Genomic DNA, 25,051 nt, shown 5'->3' with positions numbered 1-25,051 from the left:
ATAAATGCCTCAAATCAGTTTTCCCTCTGGTCTCCTACTGGGCTGACCTCAAGCAGGTGACAGACAGCCAAGGAGTCTATTTATCTAGCCCGTCCTGGCCTGCCTCCTGGAACACAGAGGAGGTGGAAGGAATAGAAAGCCAACCTGGAGGAGCAAATAGAAGATATCTATCCCGTTCTCTTACCCACAGAACAGGAAATGACTTAATTGTTTGCCGATATGATAAGCAAACAAAAAAAATGCTACTTAAAAGTGCACTTTTAATTTGCGTTGCCCTAATTATTAGTGAGGACTTCTGCTGATAATGCAGGAACCCAGACTGTCTTTCCCAGCACAGCTTAGGTTTAAATAACCTAACCCTAACTGATACAGCATCCTACTATTGACAGTTCATAGTCCTTACATTTAATTAGAAGGAAAGAGATCTTATTGTTACTGTTTGTAGAAACAATGGGGTTGATTTGGTGGTTTGTGCCATTAAGTCTTCTGGAACTTAGGCTCCTTTAGTCTTGTTGCTTCATCCTACATTAATTGCTCATTTGGACCAAGCTCACCTCATGGGTCCAAAATGTCTGCTCCAACTCCTGCCATTATATCTGCATCCAAACCAGAAGGAAAAAAGAAGAGACCAGGAGGGAAAAGGTGGAGGTGTGGGGTGCAACCCAGTGGTCTCTTAATGAAGGTTCTAGAATCTGCTATGTGATTACCTGATTTACACCTTGTTGGACAGAACTCAGTTACATAGCCATACTTGGCTATAAGGAAGGTTGGGAAGATTTTAATTTTATTTGGGGAGCTAAGTGCCTAGGCACAAGGGAGATGATCTATAAATACTATTTTTAAAAGTCCAGGAATTGGACAGACACCCTTCTCTGGCAGGTGAGTTGGTCCTGCTTTCTAGGAGGAGTGTACCTGTACTTTGACCTCCATGACCCCTGGCTCTTCCCTTGGGGACACTCTTCCTTGTCCAGTATCCTCATGGCCAAATTTAATAGATACTAGTGTCACCTTTTTGGGGACTCCACAAATATTATATCCCTGTTTCCTGATAGTTTGGGGTCCCTGGAGTTTCTCATTTCTTTGTAGAAGAAATAAATGTGAAGATGTTTATTAGGGGACATTTAGTGGTCTCTGCCACAGGTGCTCAGAATAATGCCTGGCCCATTTTTTCCATGTTTAAGCTCAGGAGTCATATCCTATATGACTATATCCTATATCCTATATGGAGACTAAGGTCAGTTTTTAAAGAAAAATCATACACAGTCAAAATTATCATTGATACATCCATGTGTGTTATCCTCCACAACTTTGTAAATGTGTATCAGTTAGCTAAGGCTGCCTAACAAGCCACCTCAAAACTCGGTGATATACCCATTCATCTGTCGATGGACATTTAGGTTTCTTCCATGTCCTGCCCATCGTAAATAGTGCTGCAAGAAGATGTGGTATATATATATAATGGAATATTACTCAGCCATAAAAAAGAATGAAACTGGGTCATTTGTAGAGATGTTGATGGACCTAGAGTCTGTCGTACAGAGTGAAGTAAGTCAGAAAGAGAAAAACAAATATCGTATGTTAACGCATATATGTGGAATCTAGAAAAATAGTACTGATGAACCTATTTGCAGGGCAGGAATAGAGACACAGACGTAGAGAATGGACGTGTGGATACAGTGGGGGAAGGGAAGGGTGGGATGAAAGGGGAGACTAGGTTTGACATAAATACACTACCGTGTGTAAAATAGATAGCTAGTGGGAACCTGCTGCAGAGCGCAGGGAGCTCAACTCGGTGCTCTGTGATGACCTAGATGGGTGGGATGGGCTCAGGGGGGGGGAGGGAGGTCCAAGAGGGAGGGGATATATGTATACATATAACTGATTCACTTCATCGTACAGCAGAAACTAACACAACATTGTAAAGCAATTATACTCCAGTAAAAAAATACACAGTGATATAAAGCAACAGTCATTTACTTTCATGTAAAGTAAGTCTGCAGTCTGGCTGATCTAGCAGCCAGGGCATGTTCTCCTACATAACAGAAGCACTAGAGGGCAAGTCCAACCACGCAAGCACATTTCAAGCCTCTGCTTGTGTCAATGACTGCTGACATCCCATTGGGAAAAGGAAGTCACATGGCCAAGCCTAAGGTCAGTGGGTGGGGAAGTATATACGTACACAACCAAGGCCAGCATCCCCCAACATCAAATTCCACTCCTCCTATGGAGGTGGTGTGGGAGAGGGAGCGGAATGTTTTTAAATAATTTAATTTGCCATAAAATGATTTTTAAATCAATTGCTCTAACGTATTTGTCAACTTGTGGCCCTCGATTCTTCCATTTCTTATTTGAGGAGGTCAAGGAAGCCATCACCAACCACTTGCCCAGTTAGTTGAACATTGCATTTTACTTCTTTGTTAACAGCTTGACACCCATAAAATAATCTATATATTATTTCTGTATGAATTGGTCAAAATACATCCATTATTGCAATTGGATGGCAGATATGGCCTGGGTCACAGGTTCACTGAGTGGATGGTGGGCAGAACCATTTTCACTCTTTAAATCCCCCCTCCCACTACCCATGACATTGACCTTGGCTACCTATCAGCTGTTCCCCCTATTTGAGCAGCAGTGCAGATGGGACAAGTACATGGGCTCTGTAGTGGATACTGTGGCATGCTGCCCAGACCCCCCACTCCAGGACTGAGGCACTTATATTCCCCCAGCTGCTGCTAGCATAGACTGCTGACAGCTCTCAATCAAGTCCCTCTTGAGGATTTGCCCTTGGTTGAAGAAAGCAACCTAGTCCAAGTTCTACATCCAATGACTGGATGAAGTGGGAGTCCCAAAGTCCTGCCTCCATGCCATCCTAGCTCCATCCTTATCCCTTGGCATCAGCTAAGGCCTCTGCTGAGGCAACAGGCTCTGAATATGATCCTGAAAGCACTCTGTAATAATCTTCCTGCATGCATACCTCCACGGAGTTTTATTCCTGGGGAACCTAACCCACAACAGGCTCTGAAGTCAGACGGAACTGGGTTTTGAGTTTTATCCCAAATACCCACGAGCTATGTGGCCTTAGACATTATACGTTCACTATAAGCCTCAATAAGCCTCAGATTTTTAATCTCTAAAGATGAAATAATGATAGTATATGCCTCTTATGGTTACAATGAGGATGAAGAGAAATAATGCTGTAAATCATACGATATCTGGCACGTGTTAGATTTTGCTGAAATGTATTCCATTTTTGCTCAGCCCCGTTGCCTGCATTTCCAGAAGCCAGTGTCTTCATGCCTCACTGAAAGAGAAATGGTCCTGTTGTGCTAACTTCTTTCCAGCAGGTGGCGCCAGTGGATAAATCCTATCCAGCTCAGTTAACAACTCTCACTATTCAGATTACATACCAGTTTCACATGCATCATCTCATTTGATTCTCCTTCAACAATCATTTACCAAGTGCTGATTATTCCATCATTTATTCTTTCATCCCTTCCTCAACGCATGCTTGCTGAGACCTTACTCCAGCCAAAGTGCAGCTTTAAATCCCTTCTAAAACATCATGGTGACTAAGACACAAACAAAAAAGGAAAGTAAAAGAAAAGAAGAAAAGCAAATTCCAAGCCCCAGCTAGAAAGCTGGATTTTGAGAGATAAAAAGACAAGTTTTAGCCACTGATTTCGTTCTGGTCCTGACTTGGTGCCAACGTGCCTGATGGAGGCTGCTTTAATAAAACAATAAAGCGGAAGAAGCTTGATTTGAGTGAAACTGAGTCAGGAAGGAAATGATTCTTCTGCAGGAGCTGCTGAGGTGCCTCCCCAGAGACCATCCGCAGTCCTTCCCAAGGGCTATTGATCTGAAGGCACAGCAGTTGGTTCTTGGACTGGTTAAAATTGCCGAGTAGGAGAAAAAAAGAAAAAAAATCCATAAAGGAGGTGTTGAGGGCTTGCGGGGAGGAGGAGTTAGCTGGCCTGGATTCAGGAGCTCCCGATAGAAATGACTTTGTAGTTCTTTCTGCTTTGCAGCCGGCCAGCGAGCATTCCTGGAAGCCATGAGACCAGGCCGGCTGAGATCCTGGTGGGACAAAGTGTGCCCACCCTCAGCCTACTCTCACTCACTCCAGAGCCGTGGGGGAATAAACTCACCTGAAGATCACCCCAGCAGTGCAATTCAGGGGTGCCAAGAAGGGCTCCCTCCATGGGTGAAATCCCTCTATCTCTCAACAGCCAGTCTCTGGACCCCAGATGCCACCATTAGTGATTCATTGTCCCTTAAAATGAAAACTGCAGGAATTAAGAGCTGAACTTCTATATAGGTAGGGGTGTGTGTGTGTGTGTGTGTGTGTGTGTGTGAGAGAGAGAGAGACAGAGACAGAGACAGAGACAGAGACAGAGAGAGAGATTATACTGACTTGGAGAAAAGTCTGTAAATGTTCACATCAGTTGTTGACATGGGTTACCTTGAGCCAGAAGGTGTGGAGTAAGTTAGAAAGATTAATGGAGGATGGGAAAAGAGAAGGAGAAGAATAGGTAAGAAAAAAAATCACATTAAAAAAGGATGTCGGAAATTCCCTGGCGGTCCACTGGTTAGACTCAGCACTTTCACTGCTGAGGGCACAGGTTCGATCCCTGGTCAGGGAACTAAGATCCTGCAAGCTGTGGGGCATGGCCAAAAATAAATTTAAAAATAAATTAATTTTAAAAAAAGGATATCCATGATTTAAAGTATTATTATTTTACATCACAATCAATATGACTTTACTCCAGGAATATAAAATGGGTTTAACATTACAAAATGAACTCATACAATTTACCACTTTAACAGAACAAGGAGAACAACCATCTCAGTAGATGCAAAGAAAGCATTTGATAATATTCAACATAAGTTTATGATTTAAAAAAAAACTTAAGAAATTAGGAGTAGAAGGAAACTTCCTTCATATGGTAAAGATTTTCTACAAATAACATATACCATATTTAATGGGAAAATACTGAAAGCATTTCCATCGAGATCAAGAAAGAAACAGATTCCCAGTATGTCTATTTCTGTTTATTATTGTGTTTGAGATCCTAGCCAGTGCAAAAATAAAAGATTTGAAAGGAAGAAATTACACACATGAGGAAAAAAAAAAACCCCAAATCTACCAATAAGCTATTAGAATTAAAAGTAAATTTAGCAGGGCTTCCCTGGTGGCACAGTGGTTAAGAATCCACTTGCCAGTGCAGGGGACATGGGTTTGATCCCTGGTCCAGGGAGATCCCACATGCTTCAGAGCAACTAAGCCCGTGCGCCACAACTACTGAAGCCCGTGCACCACAACTACTGAGCCTACACTCTAGAGCCCACGAGCCACAACTACTGAGCCTGCCCGTGCCACAACTACTGAAGCCTGAGCCCTTAAAGCCCATGCTCCACAACAAGAGAAGCCACTGCAGTGAGAAGCCCCTGCACCGCGATGAAGAGTAACCCCCACTCACTGCAACTAGAGAAAACCGGCGCACAGCAACGAAGATCCAATGCAGCCAAAAATAAATAAATTTATATAAAAAAGAAAGATCCATGGACTAAATACTCAGCCATTAAGAAGTATGAAATTTTAAAAAAGGTAAATTTAGCAATCACCATATACAAAGTCAGTATACAAAAGTCAATTGAATTTTTATTTACCATAAAAATTTAACACAAAACTTTGTTTAATAACATCAAAAAGAAAAAAGTACCATTTACTTGTATCACAAAACCCAAATAGCTAGGAATAAATTTAAAGAAATATGTGCAAGACCTGTAAATTGAAAAACTTAAAACATCACTGGGAGAAATGAAAGTTCTAAATAAATAGATATTTCTTGTTCATGGGTCAGAAAACTCAATATTGTAAAGATGTCAATTCCCTCCAAATGGGTCTATAGATTCAGTGCAATTTTTTTCTTTGAAAAAGTAAGGAATATTTATTATTTGATTTCTGTAAAAGATTTCTTCTGTTGCCTGTGAGTGTAAAGACATGCCTGAAAGATGCCCACTAAAATATTAACAGTAGCTATATAGCGTGATAAGATTTCAGGGGATTTTACTTTCTTCCTTATAATTTTATATATTTAAAAATTTTATAGAGTGTGTTTAAATTTAAAAAACAAAACAAAACAAACTATTGCAAGCCAAACGGGAAAAGCAATGACAAAAACTGAGACTTAGTATCAGACAGGATTCAAATTCCAACTCCTCCATTCCCTAGCTGTGTGACTCAGAGAAAATTGCTTAACTTCTCTGCGCCTCAGTTTCCTCCTCTTTAAAAGCAGGGGTTGAGTGGACAGCTCTTGTTTTTGCCTGCCCAGCACCTTTCCCCTTGATCTCCCTTTGGGAATCATCCCACCTAATTCCTACCACAATCCATTTGATTTGTGCAAGAGTGGCGAGCTCAGGTACCCACGGGATTTGGTTTGGTGATGTAAATGAGGGAAGTGGGCCAGGTGTGAGGAAGGAACATGGGTAAAAGAAATATTTTACTTTCTTCTTTAATCCACTGTAAAAAACAAACAAACAAACAAACAAAACCAGTATTGCAAGATTTATGACAAATGGCTCTGATATGAGGCATCAATGCTGAGACAACAGGACATGGTGGGGACTGTGGAGAAATGGAGAAACCATGCTCTATCCAAAGGGGACCCCCATCACAACGGTGAAGAAGTGCACCCATGTTGCTGGATTTCCAATTTGTCAAGAGAAGCCAGAAATCTGGATTTTAATGTGAAATCTCTCAATGTTTAATTTTTGGCAATGAATGCAAAAAAATTAAAAAATGTGATGTTGGCCCAAACGGTGCAGGCCATGATTCTGTCTGAGTGCCAGATCTGAGCCTGAGGGTCCATTGTATGATCTCCGGCCCAGTGGGAGAGACAGATGGGTGGATAGGTAGTTTTGACACAGCTTGATAAGTGTAATGATGGAAACACATGCTGTAATGGGGCAGAGAAGAGGAGTGGGGGTGGGGAGGCGGTCTTTGAGGAGGAGCTGGCACCCCATCTGAGTCCTACATGAAGGCTCAGCAGGCCAAGAGACTGGGGTTGGGCAGTCCAGGCAGAGGTAACAGTCCAGGGGAGTTCCATGCTAGAGAACCTAGCAGACTGGCAAAGCTCAGGTGTCAGATGGGGGTGGGGAGCAGGGGGAGAGAAGGCTGGGGAGGTGGGCGGGGCCCAATGGAGAGTGACCTTGACCATATCATGTGTCTGTTCAACCATTTCTTAATTTTCCCACGTTGTAATTTCTGCTGTTCTTGATGGAAAACCAGAGGTTGTTTCCATGCCCCCAAACCAACCATTTCCTCTGATAAAAAGAAGCCCTTTCAGCTGTCAAAGTTGGCAAAACTCCTCTTTCTTCCCCCCCAACCCTCCCCAACCCCCCCCACCCCGCTCTGGCTCACCCTCACGTGCGTTTCACTCTCATCCCTGGAGTATCCAAGAAAATAAATACTTTTGACCTTTATCAGAACACCTTGGACTGGCCAGTATAAAAAGAAACAACTTGTACAGGAGGAAATGTTTCAATTCCTCCCAAATGGCTCTCTTTTCTCTAATGTCCAAAGCCAAATGCAGTTATGATTCTGAGACAACAGGGGTGGTGTGCAGGGCCCTGGGCTGCAGGTCATGAGTCCATTCTCATCCTGGTCCCACAGCCTGACTCCTCCAATAAGACCAGGCCACACATGCCCAACTGGAGCATAAGCAGGTATGTATTCGTTCTATGTGTCAACTTGACTAGGCTAAGGGATGCCCAGATAGCTGGCAAAACATGATTTCTGGGTGTGTCTGTGAGGGTGTCTCTGGAAAAGATTAGCATTCGAATCCATGGACTGAGTAAAGATGGCCGTCCCCTGCGTGGATGAGCATCCTCCAATCCATTGAGAGCTCAGTTAGAATAAAAAGGGGGAGGAAGAGTGAATCTGCTCTCTCTCCGGAGCTGGGACCTCCATCTTCTTCTGCCCTTGGACATTGGAACTCCGGGTTCTCAGATCTCTAGACTCAGACCAGATCTTAGATGTATACACATCTGTATCTATATCCCTATCTATCAATACACATGTATCTCCTGCTGGTTCTGTTTCTCTGCACAGCCTGAATACATTCATATACATGATAACATATTAAACAGCACGGGAAAGTTTACCATGAAAAGCAAACTCTCACCCCCAACTCCCTTGAGGCGACCTCTTTTAATCATTTTAATTTTCTGGTGATTACCTCCCTAATTATAAACAATAGCTAGATAATATTTACTGTCTGTAAAGTGTGCTTATAATCCCTGCTTTCTCCACCTGCTTGATATTTATATACTTATTTTTCGTTCTCATTTCTCTTCATAAATTCAATAAGCATAACCTCTATCTTATTTTATCCCATAGACCATATCTTTTGACACTCCACTTTCTAAGATGAAGGTATGAGCAGCGTTTCTTTTCTCTCGCTGTTTCTATTTTCCACTTTTGTTTTTAAAGCGTCATTTTATTTACTGTGGTAGACACTTCCAGAGTTCCCCTCTACTGGGGTCTCTCCTTCCAGACACATGGAGGATTATGTTTCCCCACCCCTTTGAGTTGGTGTTACCATGTGACTAATTCTGGCCAATGGGTTGGGGGAGGAAGTGACCTTTGCTACTTCTAGGCTTGGAGCATTTAATGGCTGGTGTGAGCTCCTCCCTCCCCCAACCCCCAGATGCAGATACCATGTTCTCCCACCTGCTGCCACACCTGGCAACATTCCATATGGAAGACCCTCTGTCAGCAACCCCGAACCCCGGCAATGTATAATCAACATGTAATATGAGGGAGACATAAATCTTTGTTGTTCTAAGCCTCTGAGTGTTTGGGGGTTATTTGTCACTGCAGCTTAAACATGCACTTCCTAACTGATGTAGTTAACATATTCTGTCCTGCAACTATTACAATCAAGAACTTTAATGTTTTGTCCATCCTTTAAATGAACAGATTACAAAAAAGATAAACTATTTCTGTCCTGGCAAGTCTGAAAATGTCCTTATTTGCTCTCACACTTGATTATGTTTGCCTGGGAATAGAATTCTAGGTGAAAAATCTCTTTTAGAATTTTCAAGATACTGCACTATTGGCATCTGGCTTTTGAATTCTGGTGAGAAATCTGATACTGGTCTGAGTCTTTTTCCTTCTCAGATGATTTTTTTTTTTTTTTTTTTTTTTTTTGGCTGTGCTGCGTAGCTTGCAGGATCTCAGTTCCCCTACCAGGAATTGAAACCGGGCCATGGCAGTGAAAGCACTGAATCCTAACCACTAGACCACCAGGGAACTCCCTAGATGAATATTTTTTTAATCCAGGGAAAACTTAGAATGTTTAAACTGTATTGCATCTGACACAGTTTAGTTTTTTTCTCTCTCTTGGTCTTTTCCATCTCTGTCTTTTTGTTCTATGTTGGGAGAACTTTCTTCAACTTTAAATTTCAGCCATCTATTAAAGTTTACATTTTAGCAATAGTGTATGTTTGAGAAATTTTAACAATATTCATATCAGTATAACAAACAGAAAAAAATCATGAATCGTAAGTGTACAAATGGATGAATTATCACAAAGTGAACACTCGCAGATAAGGACACCCTAGTCAAGAAGTCGATTATTACCAACAAGTCGTTGTCCCCTTGTGCTCCTTCCCAATCACTACCCACCCCTTCTCTCCAAAGGCTACCCATTCTACTGTTCTAACCCTGTCAATTAGTTCCTCCTGTTTTTTGAAACAAATAAGTGGAATCATACAAGTCACTTATGATCTTGAAGCTCCAGCTTCCTCAGCTGTAAATTGGGAGTAAAAATATAACTAAAAGAACATGGCAGATTATAGGTGCTTAGGACATGTTTGTTTGTTTAATCTGTGTAGCTCATTGTACCTTAAATCACTTGCACAAGTGGTGGATTTCCAGCATAAAAAGAGGTTATATCACCAATGAACCAGAAATCCTATAGTCCTAGGATCTGATATGGGCAGAGTAGGAGGTGAAAAGCCACTAAGTAGGAAAGGAACATTTTCTTTTGACATGAATGAGAATTCCTCTTGATCCACATCCTTACCTGCATTTGGTATTGCCTGTGTTTTGGAGTTTGGCTGTTCTAAGAGGTGTGTAGTTTTAATTTGCATTTCCCTGATGACATGTGATGTGGAACGTATTTTCCTATGCATGGTTGCCATCGATTTGTCTTCTTTGGTGAGGTGTCTGTTAAGATCTTTGACTCACTTTTTTTAAAGGCTTTTAAAAAAATTATTTATTTAATTTATTTTTGGCTGCGTTGGGTCTTTGTTGCTGCGTGCGGGCTTTCTCTAGTTGCGTCGAGCGGGGGCTACTCTTCGTTGCGGTGTGCGGGCTTCTCATTGCGGTGGCTTCTCTTGGTGCGGAGCACAGGCTCTAGGCGCGTGGGTTTCAGTAGTTGTGGCGCACGGGCTCAGTAGTTGTGGCACACGGGCTTAGTTGCTCCGCGGCATGTGGCATCTTCCCAGACCCGTGCTCGAACCTATGTCCCCTGCATTGGCAGGTGGATTCTTAACCACTGTGCTACCAGGGAAGCCCATTGACTCACTTTTTAATTTGATTGTTTGTGTTCTTATTGGTGAGTTTTTGTATAGTTTGGATAACAGTCCTTTATCAGATGTGTCGTTTGCCAATATTTTCTCCCAGTCTGTAACTTTTCTTCTCATTATCCTCACATTGTCTTTTGCAGAGTAGAAGTTTTTAATTTTAATGAAGTCCAGTTTATTGATTATTTCTTTGAGGATCGTGACTTTGGTGTTGTATCTAAAAGTTATTAGCACACCCAAGGTTTGCTCCTATTATCTTGTAAGACAGTGGTCCCCAACCTTTTTGGCACCAGGGACCGGTTTTGTGGAAGACAATTTTTCCACAGATGGTGGAGGGGAGGATGGTTCAGGCGGTAATGAGAGCCAGCGATGGGGAGCGGCAGATGAAGCTTTGCTCCTTCGCAGCCACTCACTTCCTGCTCTGCCACCCAGTTCCTAACAGGCCGTGGACCGGTTGGGGATCTCTGTTGTAGGAGTTTGGTGCATGTGTGGTTTTAATCTAACCTGTGGCTTTTGCCCCCATCCAGCTGGTTTCCAATAATGCCCTTGGCTAATTGTCTTTTTATTTTTTTCATATTTATTTATCTGGCTGCACTGGGTCTTGGTTGCAGCATGAGGAATCTTTTAGTTGCAGCATGTGGGATCTAGTTCCCTGAGCAGGGACCGAACCCGGGCCCCCTGCATCGGGAACTTGGAGTCCTAGCCACTGGACCACCAGGGAAGTCTCTCATTGTCTTCTTACAGTCACGGCAATGTTAACATTCTATAACCTTCTCTTCTTTATCTTGCTAAGGAGGCAGTTTCAGCCCAGCTTTTAAAATCTCCAGGTACTTGTGCTCTCCAGATTACTTCCCTTCGCTTTACAAGTCTTCTTATCAGATTCAATTGAGACTTACACTTCCATAACCAAGATTTGTTTGATTCTGCACAGGCTTAGGAGCTGATGTCTTCTCTCAGAGGTGGAATTACATTTACCAAGCTCATGGGACTGATGTGGAAAATGGGAATGTCAATGTATTCGCTGATAACAAGAAATAGGATTAAGCATACTGCAATTTTCTCATCAGCCTAACCAGCACATTCTTTCCTGAAGGCAGATCTAGGTGAAAAGTAAAATTACATAAAATAAAGGAAAAGAAGATGGCTTGGTGAGCATTTGACAGTTCAGCCCTATTGACTGAGAGCCTGTTACATGTCAAGCATCGTGCTGGACACAAGGCTGGACCCCAGGCGGAGAACAGCCAATAAGAGAGATGGGGCTCTGTGTTCACAGATCCTAGGCTACACAAAGAAGTTAATGAAACGTCTAGGTTAAAAAAAAAAAAACCCCAAACTGTGCAACGTAGCCTCTGCTTCCTCTCTGAAACTACTTAAATAACAGTACAGGGATTTTTCTTTATAAAATACAATGGCCTGGGTGGCGGGGGTGGGGAGGGATGAATTGGGAGCTTGGGATTGACGTATACACACTACTATACATAAAATAGATAACTAATAAGAACCTACTGTATAGCACAGGAAACTCTACTCAATACTCTGTAATGACTTATATGGGAAAAGAATCTAAAAAAGAGTGGATATATGTACATGTATAACTGATTCATTATGCCGTAGACCAGAAACAAACACAATGTTGTAAATCAACTACACTCCAATAAAAACTAATTAAAAATTTAAAAAATACAGCGCCCTAAGACAAAGGTCAGCAAGCTATGGTCCATGAACCAAATCTAGCCTGTTCCCTGTTTATGTACAGCCTATAAGGGAAGAATAGTTTTGCATTCTCGAATGGTTGGGAAAAAATAAAAAGCAGAAAAATATTTTACGACACATGAAAACATTAGGAAATTCAGATTCCAGTGTTCCTAAATAAAGTTTTGTTGGAACTTAACCATGTGTTCCAATGCATGTTCCACGTATTGTTAATGGCTTCTTTCATGCTACATTGACATAGTTGAGTAGTTGCAATGGAGACCATATGGTGTGCAAAGCCAAAAACACTTACTATCCGACCCTTTACAGAAAAGATTTGCCATCCCTTGCTCTAGAGCAGCTCTATTCCACAGAACTTTCTGCAGTGACAAGGAATGTCATGTACTGTCCAATATAGTTGCCAGCCACTAGCTCCATGTGGCTATTGAGTTCTTGAAATGTGGTTAGTGAGATTAAGGAATTGAAAGTTTGTTTTATTTTATTTTAATTAATTTAGATTTAAATAGCTGCAGGAGACCAGAGTCTGCTGTGTTGTATAGTGCAGCTGTAGAGAGTAACAGAAGCAGATCTGGATTAGGAAACACCAGGCACAGTGGATGATGGGGCATCATCCTGAAAGCGGAGGGATGAAGTGAAAGTTTGCATATGGAAGACTGAGATGCTCTGCCCAACCTCCTTCCCTCAGGCTTCTTTCACAACCTAGATTCCACATTGCTGGCATGGAGGAATGTACTCTCCTAAAGAGATGCTATAAGAGTCTTCTCTGGAGAATTTGACCAGCTCAGGAGGAAAACCCTAAGGATGCTGACAATGGGAGCTCCCTAATGGACAGTCACACCATAGTTAATAATTAGTCCTCCTCACGTGCATCCCGTGCCCAATCAGTTTCAGTCTAGGTCCCACCCTTCAATGTGAGCAGACAGCCAAGGATCATCATACGTTGGAGGAAAGATGCAATGAACAAAGAGATCAAATGGACAGACTTAAGCAAAGACCTATGGGAGAACATAATTTGTTAAATTTGGAGATCCATGAAGTTGGACGAGAAAAATGGTCTTTATCTTTAAGTTCAACTTAAATTCAGCATTTCCTTCACTTACGAACATAAGCAACAAACCAGAGTAGCATTAGCAGTTCCCGTGGCTTCACCAATAGAAAACATGTATTTTCCTATCACAATGGTCTTACCGAAGGCAACTCAAAATATCATTTCTGCTTATCATGACTTTGAAATTATGCTAGTTATTAGACATACCACTAAATCTTCTAATATAGAAGCACATATGTTACTATATGACAGATTTGTTTTTAAAATATTTTGATAACTGCATTTTGATATAAATGATTCCCTCTGTAATCTTCTGTATGGAAGTTTATTCATTGAAAAATATTAGGCTGAGAAGAGGTCCATGGGCCTCACCAGGCTGCAAAGGGGTCTGTGGCACAAGAAGGGTTAAGAATCCCTCTGTTGGGCTTCCCTGGTGGCGCAGTGGTTGAGAATCTGCCTGCCGATGCAGGGGACACGGGTTCGAGCCCTGGTCTGGGAAGATACCACATGCCGCGGAGCAACTAAGCCCGTGAGCCACAGCTACTGAGCCTGCGCGTCTGGAGCCTGTGATCCGCAACGGGAGAGGCCACAGCGGTGAGAGGCCCGCGTACCACAAAAAAAAAAAAAAAACTGGGAGACATCGATAAGGGGGCAGTACAAGAAAAAATTTGGTCCATGAAGAAAACATAATAATTCAGTTAATAAAAAAGTTATGTTCAGGGACACTGTGTAGGAGTGCTGAGTCCCCTTCTCATGGTTCCAGCCCCAGGGACAGAGGTTGTCCAGTGTCACTGTGGGGAGAACCTTTCAAGGGAGGAGTGGGATAAGGACATAAGGGGAAGACGGGGAGAAAGTTCTGCTGTCCCCAGTGTGGAACAGGCAGGGATACGGGGCTGGAGGATGTGCTCACAGAAGCCTGAGGAGGGGGTGGGGAAGCAGGGGCTTTGTCAGTTCTGTGGGTTTAGAGCCCATGCTGAACGGGATTCCCGCTGTGCCCAGCTGTCTCCCACTCTGCTGTGTTGAGTCTGCGAGCCTGGGCTATGCTAACTCAGGGGTGATACAACCTGGAAGAAGAATGTGAGGCTGTCTTGGAAAGATGCAAAACCATGTCAGTTGCAAGGGGCCAAGATCACAAGGTCCTGCTGCTACCTGAGGAGTCTGAAGCTTTGAGGGCAGGGGCTGGGGAGTCACAGTCCTGTGAGGCAGGGAGAGAGAAGAGTCACAAACCCAACTCAGAGCTGTTCTCCAGCCCTATAGGTGCTTTCACTCCTCAGTGCCCTGGAAGTCACCAGCGGGTGTCAACTGGGAAGACAGGGACAGGAAGACAGGGATGGCCCGGGGCTTTTTCCTGTTTGATTTTAGGCCTGTTTCTCCGTGAAAGGATGGGGGCGGCAGGGCGGAATGAATGGATGAGTCACACCTCCAAGCAACAGCAGGAAGGAACAGCCTCTGCCGGCAATGACAGTATCCTAGGTGAGGGCCCTTGGGGCTCTGACAGGGAAAGGCAAGATTCCCCCACTCAAATGCCCTGGGTTAGGACAGGTAGGAGGGAATCCTAAAATGCAGCTACGGGGAGTGTGGTGAGAGGGAGCAATACTAAAAGAACAAACTCCAATACTGATGCGGACCCCCTACGAGGAAGTAAGAGAAGCACTGACAGCAGCCCAGTCCAGAGGGCTGCGGACTGACCTGGGGCTCAGTGGAGCCCCAGAACCAGGATTCCTTTGGTGCTAGAGGGCAGCAAGTGAAGGGCGAGTATGCTCCAAACCTGTGGAGGGAAGGAAGGAAACTGGATTCTGTTATCAGGAAAGCCGAGATCAACTAGCTTATAGAGGGCCCCCAGGCTTAAGTCTTGGAGAAGGGGCTAAAACTCCCAACTCCTGGGTCTCTGAAGGGCAGGATCAGTGTAGCTGATCCCTTGAAGACCACTTGGCCTTAGGCCCAATCCATTCAATGCACTGATTACCACTACGGGTTCTCTCTCTAATCCTATCTAGAGGTCCTCTGCAGACCAGGGGAGGGTACAGGCACATGGGAACTTTGTGGGGCAAAGGGAAGCTGCGGGTAGGAAGGGATGGAGTGGGAGAAGAGGGTAACAGGTATCACGTGATATTCATTCTGGTGTTGTCCTAGAGCCAACAGCACCCCCTGGAAGGCCCCAAGCAAGACCAGGGAAGGTGCTATGAGGCAGGCAGCACAGGGCCCAAATAAAGAAATCGGTGCAGCTAAATCAGGGCTGGGGGAGAAGCCCTATGTATTTCGGATTCTCAGGGCTTGCTCTAATTCTTGTCATCTCTGCTGCACCTTGGAGTAGAAGTATTGGCACATGGCCTCCTGTGCCCAAGGCTGGAAGTAGAGCTCAGCTCAGCGCTCTTCCTCTGGGTTACCCACCACATCAATCATGGTCTTGAGGTCCCAGCACTGGGACTGAGGCCAGTCATTGATGAAACCCTGAGGGTCTCTGGCAAAGCTCAGCATGAACTCTCGCTGGGTCTTCAGCTGATTGATAGTTTCTATTGTCTCATGGATCTTGCTGTCTAGAGTAGCAATCTCCTGCTGGCTGGCAGTAGACAACAGAAAAGAATTCATCTGGGTCTTCAAGGTATCATCTGCTTCCACATCAATGTCATAACAAGCTGTCTTTTCCTGATCATTCGGGTCAACACTAATGATATGATTAACGATGATGGGCTCTGGTGGCATAAGCAAGGCATGGAGCCGTTGCGGGATCTCTGAAAAACTTCATACGTTGAGACTCAAAGATCTGCTGGAGGTACTTGTCACAGATGACAAACTCCCGCTCAGGTGGGTCCTGGAGCTTACGCGTCTTAATATATCACCACAGTGCTTGAATGGTCACTGGACGGGTCTGGGTGTGGGTGCCCAGCGGCCGAGCCAGAGGAGGGTCCAATTTAAACTGAGGAGGCTGGTAACCCAGCATCAGCAGGACAGTACACCGTACATTCACATCTTCTGGCCTCTTCACTTCGAAGCCATCTGTCTCCTGGGTAGTGGCGGTCCTGTACCATTCTACCAGATGGTTGTCTGGCCCATACAGGTCCTTGTCCAGTTCGAGCACCAAGGACTTAAAAAAAGAAGAGAACTTCCTCTTTTGTTTGGTGGCATCATATTTGGACAAGGCTGACTTGATGGGATGTTTCAAGGCCTCCTGGATATCTAGCCATTTCCTCATGATAGTCTGGTCCAGTTTCCTTTCAAAAGCCAAGAGACCCGTATAGGCCTGGGATTCTGGTACCAGTTCACGAATACTTTGAGGTAGAATTTTGTCAGCCATCTTCTTTTTCTTTGCACTGTGGTTCCGATTCTGGACCGCCTTCTGTTGGAACTGCTGGATCTGCTGAGGAACAGGTCTCCTGCGGGACTGGTCCATCCCTGACTGGGCCAGGCCAGGTCGGACTGAAAGGCTCCCCTCAGAGCCAGGGGGTCCCATGGAAGGTCCCTGAGGTGTCGTTCGCCTGCCTGGTAGCATACCTGGTCTCGGATAGGCCGCTCCGGGCATCGGGGAGCGGTACAGCCCTTGACCCGGTGCCGGGCCCATTCGTACCAGTGGCCCCGGAGTCCCACCTGGGCCCAGGGCAGCCTCCACGCCCACCCCTCCTGAGTCCTGAGGCTCCAGCGCTGCCGCTCGGAGCCACAGGCTGGAAACCTGCCCCGGCCTCCATCTTTCCCGGAGCCAGAACCCAAAAGTTCAGTTTTCTATTGTAAAAATTGTACGAGCAGGGGGACTTCCCTGGGGGTCCAGTGGTTAAGACTCTGCGCTTCCAATGTAGGGGGTGTGGGATTGATCCCTGGTCGGGGAACTAAGATCCCACATGCTGAGTGGTGAGGCCAAAAAAACCCATAGTACATGCACATCATAAACAAGTTAGAGAAGTACAAAGAGGACAGCAAAAATCACCTCCAACCTCACTACCTGTTTGGTGAACATTGTTTTAGACAGCACTTCATGCAGATATACATAAATATACATACACACCCATACAAACTTACATAAAGATAAATATATGTATTGGTATAAAGATATATACATAGTTTTAAACAAAAACAGGATCAAACTACACACTTACTATTTTATTTTTATTCTTTTACTAAGTAATACATTGCATTTATCTTCCATAGCAATAAGAATTGAGGCAGGTAATTGTCTTCACCATACCAGGAAGCTGAGACTTGTCCATGATCACACCTGTTGAGAGAGGAAGAAATCTCTTGGTCATCCCAGAACTACTTATTCTTCAAGGACCTCATGTCTGTGAGGGGGTAAACCCTGGAGTTCAGCTGAACTGGGAAGCTTTCACCATCTCAGCTGCATTTACTTAAAAGCTTGTAACTTATGTAACTGGAAATCTTAGAGATTTCAGGGGATGCTAGCTCCGGTGCAGGTCCCATATGCTGAGTCCCAACAGAGATCTATTGCTGAAAAACTTCAACTCAACTGTCACACTTTGGAGGCAGGAATCTGGCGCATCCTGGGCCCCTTTCTTTATCTTGGTTCTGATTCTTCTGTGAAACAAACGGGAGCAAGGAGCCAGTTGTCTCCGTAACCCTCAGTGCAGCAACTCACCACTAGGTGTCTCCATGGCACCATGTGCTGTAGTCCGTGGATAGAGAGCCACGCCCACAAAGGTTGATCTCTTCATCCTGTCTGGCTTCCAGGAACGGGAGGAAAATGAGAGAGGGTAGACTTCCTGAGCTTGGTCCCAGAGTTTATTTAATCTTAGGTTTATTTAATCTTCAGGATCCCAAAGCTCAGAATGGCTGCATCAGAGTCACCTAAGGAGCTGGCTGAAAGCAGGGATGCCAAGGTTTTGCTCCCAGAGTAGTGGATATCAACCTTGCCTACCCATTAGAATCACCAGGGAAGCTTTTTTTTTTTTTTAACATCTTTATTGGAGTATAATTGCTTTACAAAGGTGACCAGGGAAGCTTTTAAAAAACAAAATGTTGGAGCGTGTTAGGGACTGAATGTTTATGTCCTCCCCAAATTCATATGTTGAAACCTTACTCCTCTCTCCCAACATGTGATGGTATTAAGAAGTGAGATTTGGGGAGGTAATTAGGATTAGATGCAATCATGAGGGTGGAGCTCTCATCAGTGGGATTAGTGCCCTTATGAGCCATGAGAGAGCTTGCTTCCTCTTTCTGCTTTCTGCCATGTGAGGATACAACTGAGAAGCCGAGAAGTCGGCAGTCTGCAACCCAGAAGAGGACTCTCACCAGAACCCGACCACACTGGCACCCTGATCTTGGACTTCCAAGAACTGTGAGCAATAAATTTCTGTTGTTTATAAGCCGCCTAGTGTATAGTATTTCTGTTATTAGCGCCCCAAACTGCTGCTGAGACAAGGGGCTCCAAGCTCCCCCATAGAAACACTGAGAAAACAAGCAGATACTGTCAGAATCAACTTTGTAAGAACTTTGGAAAACCATCAAGGTTTACAGCAACCAACTGAACGCTGAATAAAAAAAAAGAAAAGGCAACTTAAGAATGGCTCAGGGGACTTCTCTGGTGGTTCAGTGGTTAAGAACCCGCCTACCAATGCAGGGAACATGGGTTTGAGCCCTGGTCCAGGAAGATCCCACATGCCGCAGAGCAACTAAGCCCGTGCGCCACAACTGCTGAGCCCACGTGCCACAACTGTTGAGCCTGCGTGCCTAGAGCCCGTGCACCGCAGAAAGAGAAGCCACCGCAATGAGAAGCCCACGCACCACTACGAAGAGTAGCTCCGATGCAGCAATGAAAACCCAACACAGCCAAAAATAAATAAATTAATTAATTAAAAACAAAACAAAACAAAAAAAGATGGCTCAGTGCAAGCAGGGAGTATGGGCTAAAGCAGAGCTGCAAACAGCCTCCACAACACAGAGCCCATCTGCAAAGCCTGAGAGGTATGTTTTGTTTTAAGTTCCAGGTGTGCCAAGAAATCTCTGTCAAGGTACTAGTTGAACATGAGCTGAAAGAACAGATTTCAGCGACTACATACGACGTGAAATACAGCCTATGTAAAATAGTTTGGGAAAAATCACTAAGCAAATGGATGACTGCAGCCTTCATCAATCTAGATCAGCAACACCTGGGGAAGGGGGAGAATCTGATTTTCAGTTACCATATTACAATATTCAAATGCCCAATCTCAGAAAAAAACAATCACAAAGCATCCAAAGAAACAGGAAAGTATGGTCCAGTCAAAGAAACAAAATTAATTGACAGAAACTATCCCTGAGAATGCCCTGACGTTGAACAGATGAGTCAAAGACTTGAAACCAACTGCCTTAAAAATGCTCAAAGGACTGAAGGAAACCATGGACAAAGAACTAACAGAACTCAGAAAAACAATGTATGAACAAAATGTGAATATCAATATTCTATCAAAAGAGACATGGAGAATTCCCTTGCCGTCCAGTTGTTAAGACTCCATGCTTTCACTGCTGTGGGCTGGGGTTCGATCCCTGGCTGGGGAACTAAGATCCCACAAGCTGCGTGGTGTGGCCAAAAAAGAGAGAGAGAGAGATGTGATAAAAAAGGAACTAAATAACTGTGCTCCGCAACGGGAGAGGCCACAGCAGTGAGAGGCCCGCGTACCGCAAAAAAAAAAAAAAAAAAAAAAAGTTATATGTGTGTCAAGCAATAAGAGAATTAAAGTGAGACAAGAGGATAGCGGGGGATGAGAGCAGCTATTTTGGATGGAGTGGTCATAGTGACATTTGAGAAGTGGCCTGGAAGAAATGAGGGAGTGAGCTTGGTGCTAGAGAATGTCTGGAGAAGTGCTGTCAGTTGAACAGAAATCTATGAAATCTTGGTTTAAGGATAATAGTCACAGCCTCCCATCAGCCAGTTTCTTTCTTTTGTTTTGGGTGCGTCTCTTAGCTGAGTCTTACTTACCTCTGCTTTCCACCAGCCATGTGGATTTCAGGCAAGCCACATCATCCCTAAGAGTCATAGTGTCTTCATCTGTAAAATACACATCATAACCATAATCATACCCACCTCACTGTAGGGTTGCCGAGATAGGGAAGCACAGTGCAGTGCTTGACAGCATGGCCACTGCAGCCAAACAACCTGCGTTTGGAGTCTGCCTATATAACCAGACTATGTATAGCTATATAACCATGGGCAAATTACTTAGCCTCTCTGGGCTTTTGGTTTGTGTGGTGGGCACATTGACTCCCCCCAACATATCCACATCCTAATCCCAAATGTGTGAATATGCCAAGTTATATGGCAAAAGGGAATTAGGTTGAAGATGGAATTCAGGTTGCTAATCAGCTGGCTTTCAGATAGTGAGAATAATCTGTGTTTTCCAGGTGAGCCCAGTTTAATCACAAGGGCCCTTAAAATTGGAAGAAGGAGGCAGAAGAGAAGGTGCAGAGGGATGTGACCACAGAAGAACTGTCAGAATGATGTGATGTGAGAAGGACTTGGCTCATCGATGCTGGCTTTGTAGCTGAAGGAGGCCACAAGCCAAGGAATGCGGGGGGTCCCTAAAACCTGGAAAAATCAAGGAAATGGGTTTCCCCCTGGACTGAGAGAGAGGAATGCAGCCCTGCTGATACCTTGATTTTTAGTAAGGTCTGTGTAGGACTTCTAACCTTCAGAACTGTAAGATAATACATTTGTATTGCTTAAGCCCCTAAGTTTGTGGTAATTTGATATAGCAGCAATAGGAAACTAATACACCTTGTCATCTGGAAATCAACAAAATAATAGTATCTGCCTCATAGGTTTGTTGGGAGAGTTACGTGAATTCACAGCAGTGCCAGGAATATCACAAATTCTTGTGGTAGGTGGAATAACGAATGGCCCACTGAGGATGTCTGCATTCTAATCCCCAGAACCTGTGAATGTTACCTTCCCCCCGACCCTGCACGGAAAGCGGGATCTTAGTTCTCCGACCAGGCATTAAACTAGTTCCCCTGCAGGAGAAGCACCGAGCCCTAGCCACTGGACCTCCAGGGAAGTCCCTGTGAATGTTACCTTACGTGGCAAAAGGGACTTTGCACATGTGAGTAAATTAAGGATCTTGAGATGGGGAGATTAGTCTGGATTTTCCAGGTGGGCTCAATGTAAGCACAAGGGGCTTGCAAGTGAAAGAGGGAGGGAAGAGGCTTAGAGTCTGAAAAGGAGATGTGACAATGAAAGCAGAGGGCAGAGAGACAGAGAGATTTGAAGATGCTGTGCTGCTGGGTTTGAAGATGGAGGAAGGGGCTCGGATCCCAGGAATGTGGGCAGCCTTTAGAAGTTGGGAAAGGTAAGGAAAGGGATTCTCCCCTGAATTCTCCAAAATGAGCATATTTTAGGACTTCTAACCTCCAGGACACTAAGAGAATACCTTTGTGTTTCAAGTGTTAAGTTTGTGTTAATTTGTTACAACAGTGATAGGAAACTGACACAGTTCTCAATAAATGTTAGCTCTTTCCATGAGGTATGGCCTTTGGTATTCTGTCAGACATGTGGTTAGTGTGCTCAACAAATCCCAACCACCTCCTTGCTTTTGCTTTCATTTCTGCCAGGAATGTAGGTGAGATTTCTGGAAGTAAAGCAGCCATCTTGTGACTATGAGGGTGAGAGCCACCTGCTAAGGATAACAGAGCAGGAAGATAGAAGGAACTTCAGTCCTTAATGGTTTCTTTGAGCCTCTGTACCAGCCTGGACTGCCTACCTCTAGCCTTCTTGTTACATGAGAAAAAGAAAGCTTTATGTGGGCAGATTCCTGTTACATGCAAATCCATGCAATCCTAACTGACAAGTTCTCCAAGAAAAGTGTCTCCTCTGCCTTGCAATCCTTACTTGTGGCCTTAATAAGCATCTGTGGTGGCCCAAAAATAAACCTGGGTGGGGAGGAGGGATTGGCCATGGGTGTGATTCTGAACTTGCTGAGTCATCACCTGTTCCAGCCATGCTCTGGAGAAGAGTGCTATTAATTATACTCTCCCCGGCCAGCCGGGCACAGGAGGCTGCGTCTGTGTGTTCTCAGGGAAGCTCAAATATAGCTCAGGCTCCTCCACTGCTTTTGCTGAGTGTGCAGCATCTTCACGTCTAGCAGCCCCAGTGAAGAATGGGGAAGCTTCTCCTGGGAGGTTAGGGTCTGAAAAGGCACTAAAACCAGGGATGTCGGCAAGGCCCGGCTCAAGGAAACAAGATCTCTATTCCTACTGCCTCCTGCAAGGTGGGTACCATACTGCCACCTGCTAACTTCCTAGTTAGCAGGTGACAAAACTCGCTTGAGGTCCAGAGGGTGGAGTGACCATATGTTACATTATTTGGTTGCATGCAACCAACTGGACTCTATAACTGGGGAAAAAAATAATTTGGGGCCCTCCCTGGTGGCACAGTGGTTAAGAATCCGCCTGCCAATGCAGGGGACACGGGTTCGAGCCCTGGTCCGGGAAGATCCCACATGCTGCGGAGCAACTAAGCCCGTGTGCCACAACTACTGTGCCTGCACTCTAGAGCCCATGAGCCACAACTACCGAAGCCCACGCGCCTAGAGCCCGTGCTCCACAACAAGAAAAACCACCGCAATGAGAAGCCCGTGCACCGCAACAAAGAGTAGCCCCCGCTCGCTGCAACTAGAGAAAGCCCGCGTGCAGCAACAAAGACCCAATGCAGCCAAAAATAAATAAATAAATAAAATTTAAAATAATAATAGTAATTTGGGGGACGAACATAATATGGCTCACAGAATTGCATAAGAGGATAAAAAACCAACTTGGACACAAAGGCAGACAGAATTCCAGGGGGTCTGGGTGGCAGAAGCAAGCACTGGGTGACAGCTTGGGTCATGAGTCTATTCCACGGTTAAAGGAGGGCTGGACACCTTGACTGACAGTCTTTCTAAATGGTATTGGGAAGAGTGATTTTTTAAAAGATTTGTTGAAGTACAGTTGATTTACAATGCTGTGTTAATTTCTGCTGTACAGCAAAGTGATTCAGTTATACATATATCTACATTCTTTTTCATATTCTTTTCCATTATGGTTTATCACAGGATATTGAATATAGTTTCCTGTGCTCTACAGTAGGACCTTGTTGTTTACCCATTCTATATATAATAGTTTGCATCCGCTAATCCAAAACTCCCAATCCATCCCTCTCCCCTTCCCCGCCCCCTTGGCAACCACAAGTCTGTTCTCTATGTCTGTGACTGTTTCTGTTTCATAGATAAGTTCATTTGTGTCATATTTTAGATTCCACATATAAGTGATATCATATGGTATTTGTCTTTCTTTGACTTACTTCACTTAGTATGATAATCTCTAGGTCCATCTATGTTGCTGCAAGTGGCATTATCTCATTCTTTTTTATGGCTGAGTAATATTCCATTGTATATATGTAGGGAAGAGTGGTTTTCCTGAAGCATCCTGAGGGTTCAAGTACCAGAAGATTGGCAAGAGGAAGTTGGGTGGTACAAACAAACAAACAAACAAAAATGTCCCCTGCAAGTAGTATAGAATCGGTCAAGGGCATGGGTTTGGGGAGCTAGCTGACCTTAGTTAAAATCTTAGCTCTGCCCTTTACTATCTGCCTTTGGTCAAGTCAATTAACCTCTTTAAGCATCAATTTCCTCACCTGTGCGTGATGGGAGTGAGACATGTTTAAACCCAATAGGATATAAGCTCTTGAGGGTAGAGATTTTTGTCTTTTGCCCCCGCTCTTATATCCCCAGCGCCCAGACTAGAGCATGGCTTGTAGTTGATGTTCAATGCATGTTTGTTGAATGAGTGAATGAAATTTACATTTGTCCCAGAATACCTCTTAGGTAGTGAACTATTTTGTTGGAAATCTAATTTGATAGAGGGACTCGGAGTGGAAAGTGAGCAGCCCCTGCTGCCTCATTGCCTCACTCCGGGGAGGGAGAAAGAGAGGGAGGGAGGAGATCGAGGCAGACACTGATGGAGTAAGGAGACGTCCACTCTGTAGACTCTTCCTGACAGGCTCCCCACCAGCCTGGTGACCTGTGTGCTCCCATCAGTCACCTGCCCTCATCCTCACAAGCAAGGCTCTTCAGCTGAAAACAACAACCCCATGTTGAGGGCAGGAGGGATCCGGTCCAGCTATCTCCAGGGCTCCAGCACAATGTTGGCATATTCAACTCGGCTCACAGGTCTGACAGGTTAAGACGTCTGAAAGTCACCACCCGCTACATTTCACAGTGAACTGTTGCAAACAGAATAAATAACAGCCCTGTGGAATGTGTGGCTTATTTCAAAAAGCACACACTGCAGGACTTCCCTGGTGACCTGACGTCGACTCTCAGTCATGTTTTTCATCCATAGCTTGACAAGGTGAAATTCTAAGCTGTTTGGTTCCCCAGGGCCATGGCAGAAATACCAAGCATAAACAAAAGAGGGAAACCTTGAAGAAATCAAGATTTGGGTCTCTTTGATCCCTCTAATAACCAGGACCTTTGCCATATTGTTCACCACCCTCAGAAGCATCACCATCGCCAAGCCCCCAATTACCACCACCACTACCCTTTTCCACCACTGTTACTCCACCATTATTACCGCCACCGCCATCACCACCACTTCCCACCACTGTTACTCCACCGTTATTACCACCACCATTTACCATTTAGCCTAGCCCACCTTCAACGTGTTCAGAACACTTACATTAACCTACAGCTGGGTAAAATTATCTAACACAAAAACTATTTTATAGGAAAGTGTTGAATA

General features: G+C 44.4%; 1 pseudogene across 1 annotated transcript; it reads right to left on the bottom strand.

The window, feature by feature from the left end:
• Positions 1-15,604: 15,604 nt before the first annotated feature.
• Positions 15,605-17,037, bottom strand: LOC309832681 (SWI/SNF-related matrix-associated actin-dependent regulator of chromatin subfamily D member 1-like; annotated as a pseudogene). Its single transcript has one exon. The product of its transcript is annotated as an SWI/SNF-related matrix-associated actin-dependent regulator of chromatin subfamily D member 1-like (transcript).
• Between the last annotated feature and the right edge of the window lie 8,014 nt (positions 17,038-25,051).

The sequence above is a fragment of the Grampus griseus genome, assembly GCF_964374135.1.
Source record: "Grampus griseus genome assembly, chromosome: 14".
Lineage (NCBI taxonomy): Eukaryota > Metazoa > Chordata > Mammalia > Artiodactyla > Delphinidae > Grampus > Grampus griseus.
This window is presented reverse-complemented; position numbering and strand designations above follow the sequence as displayed.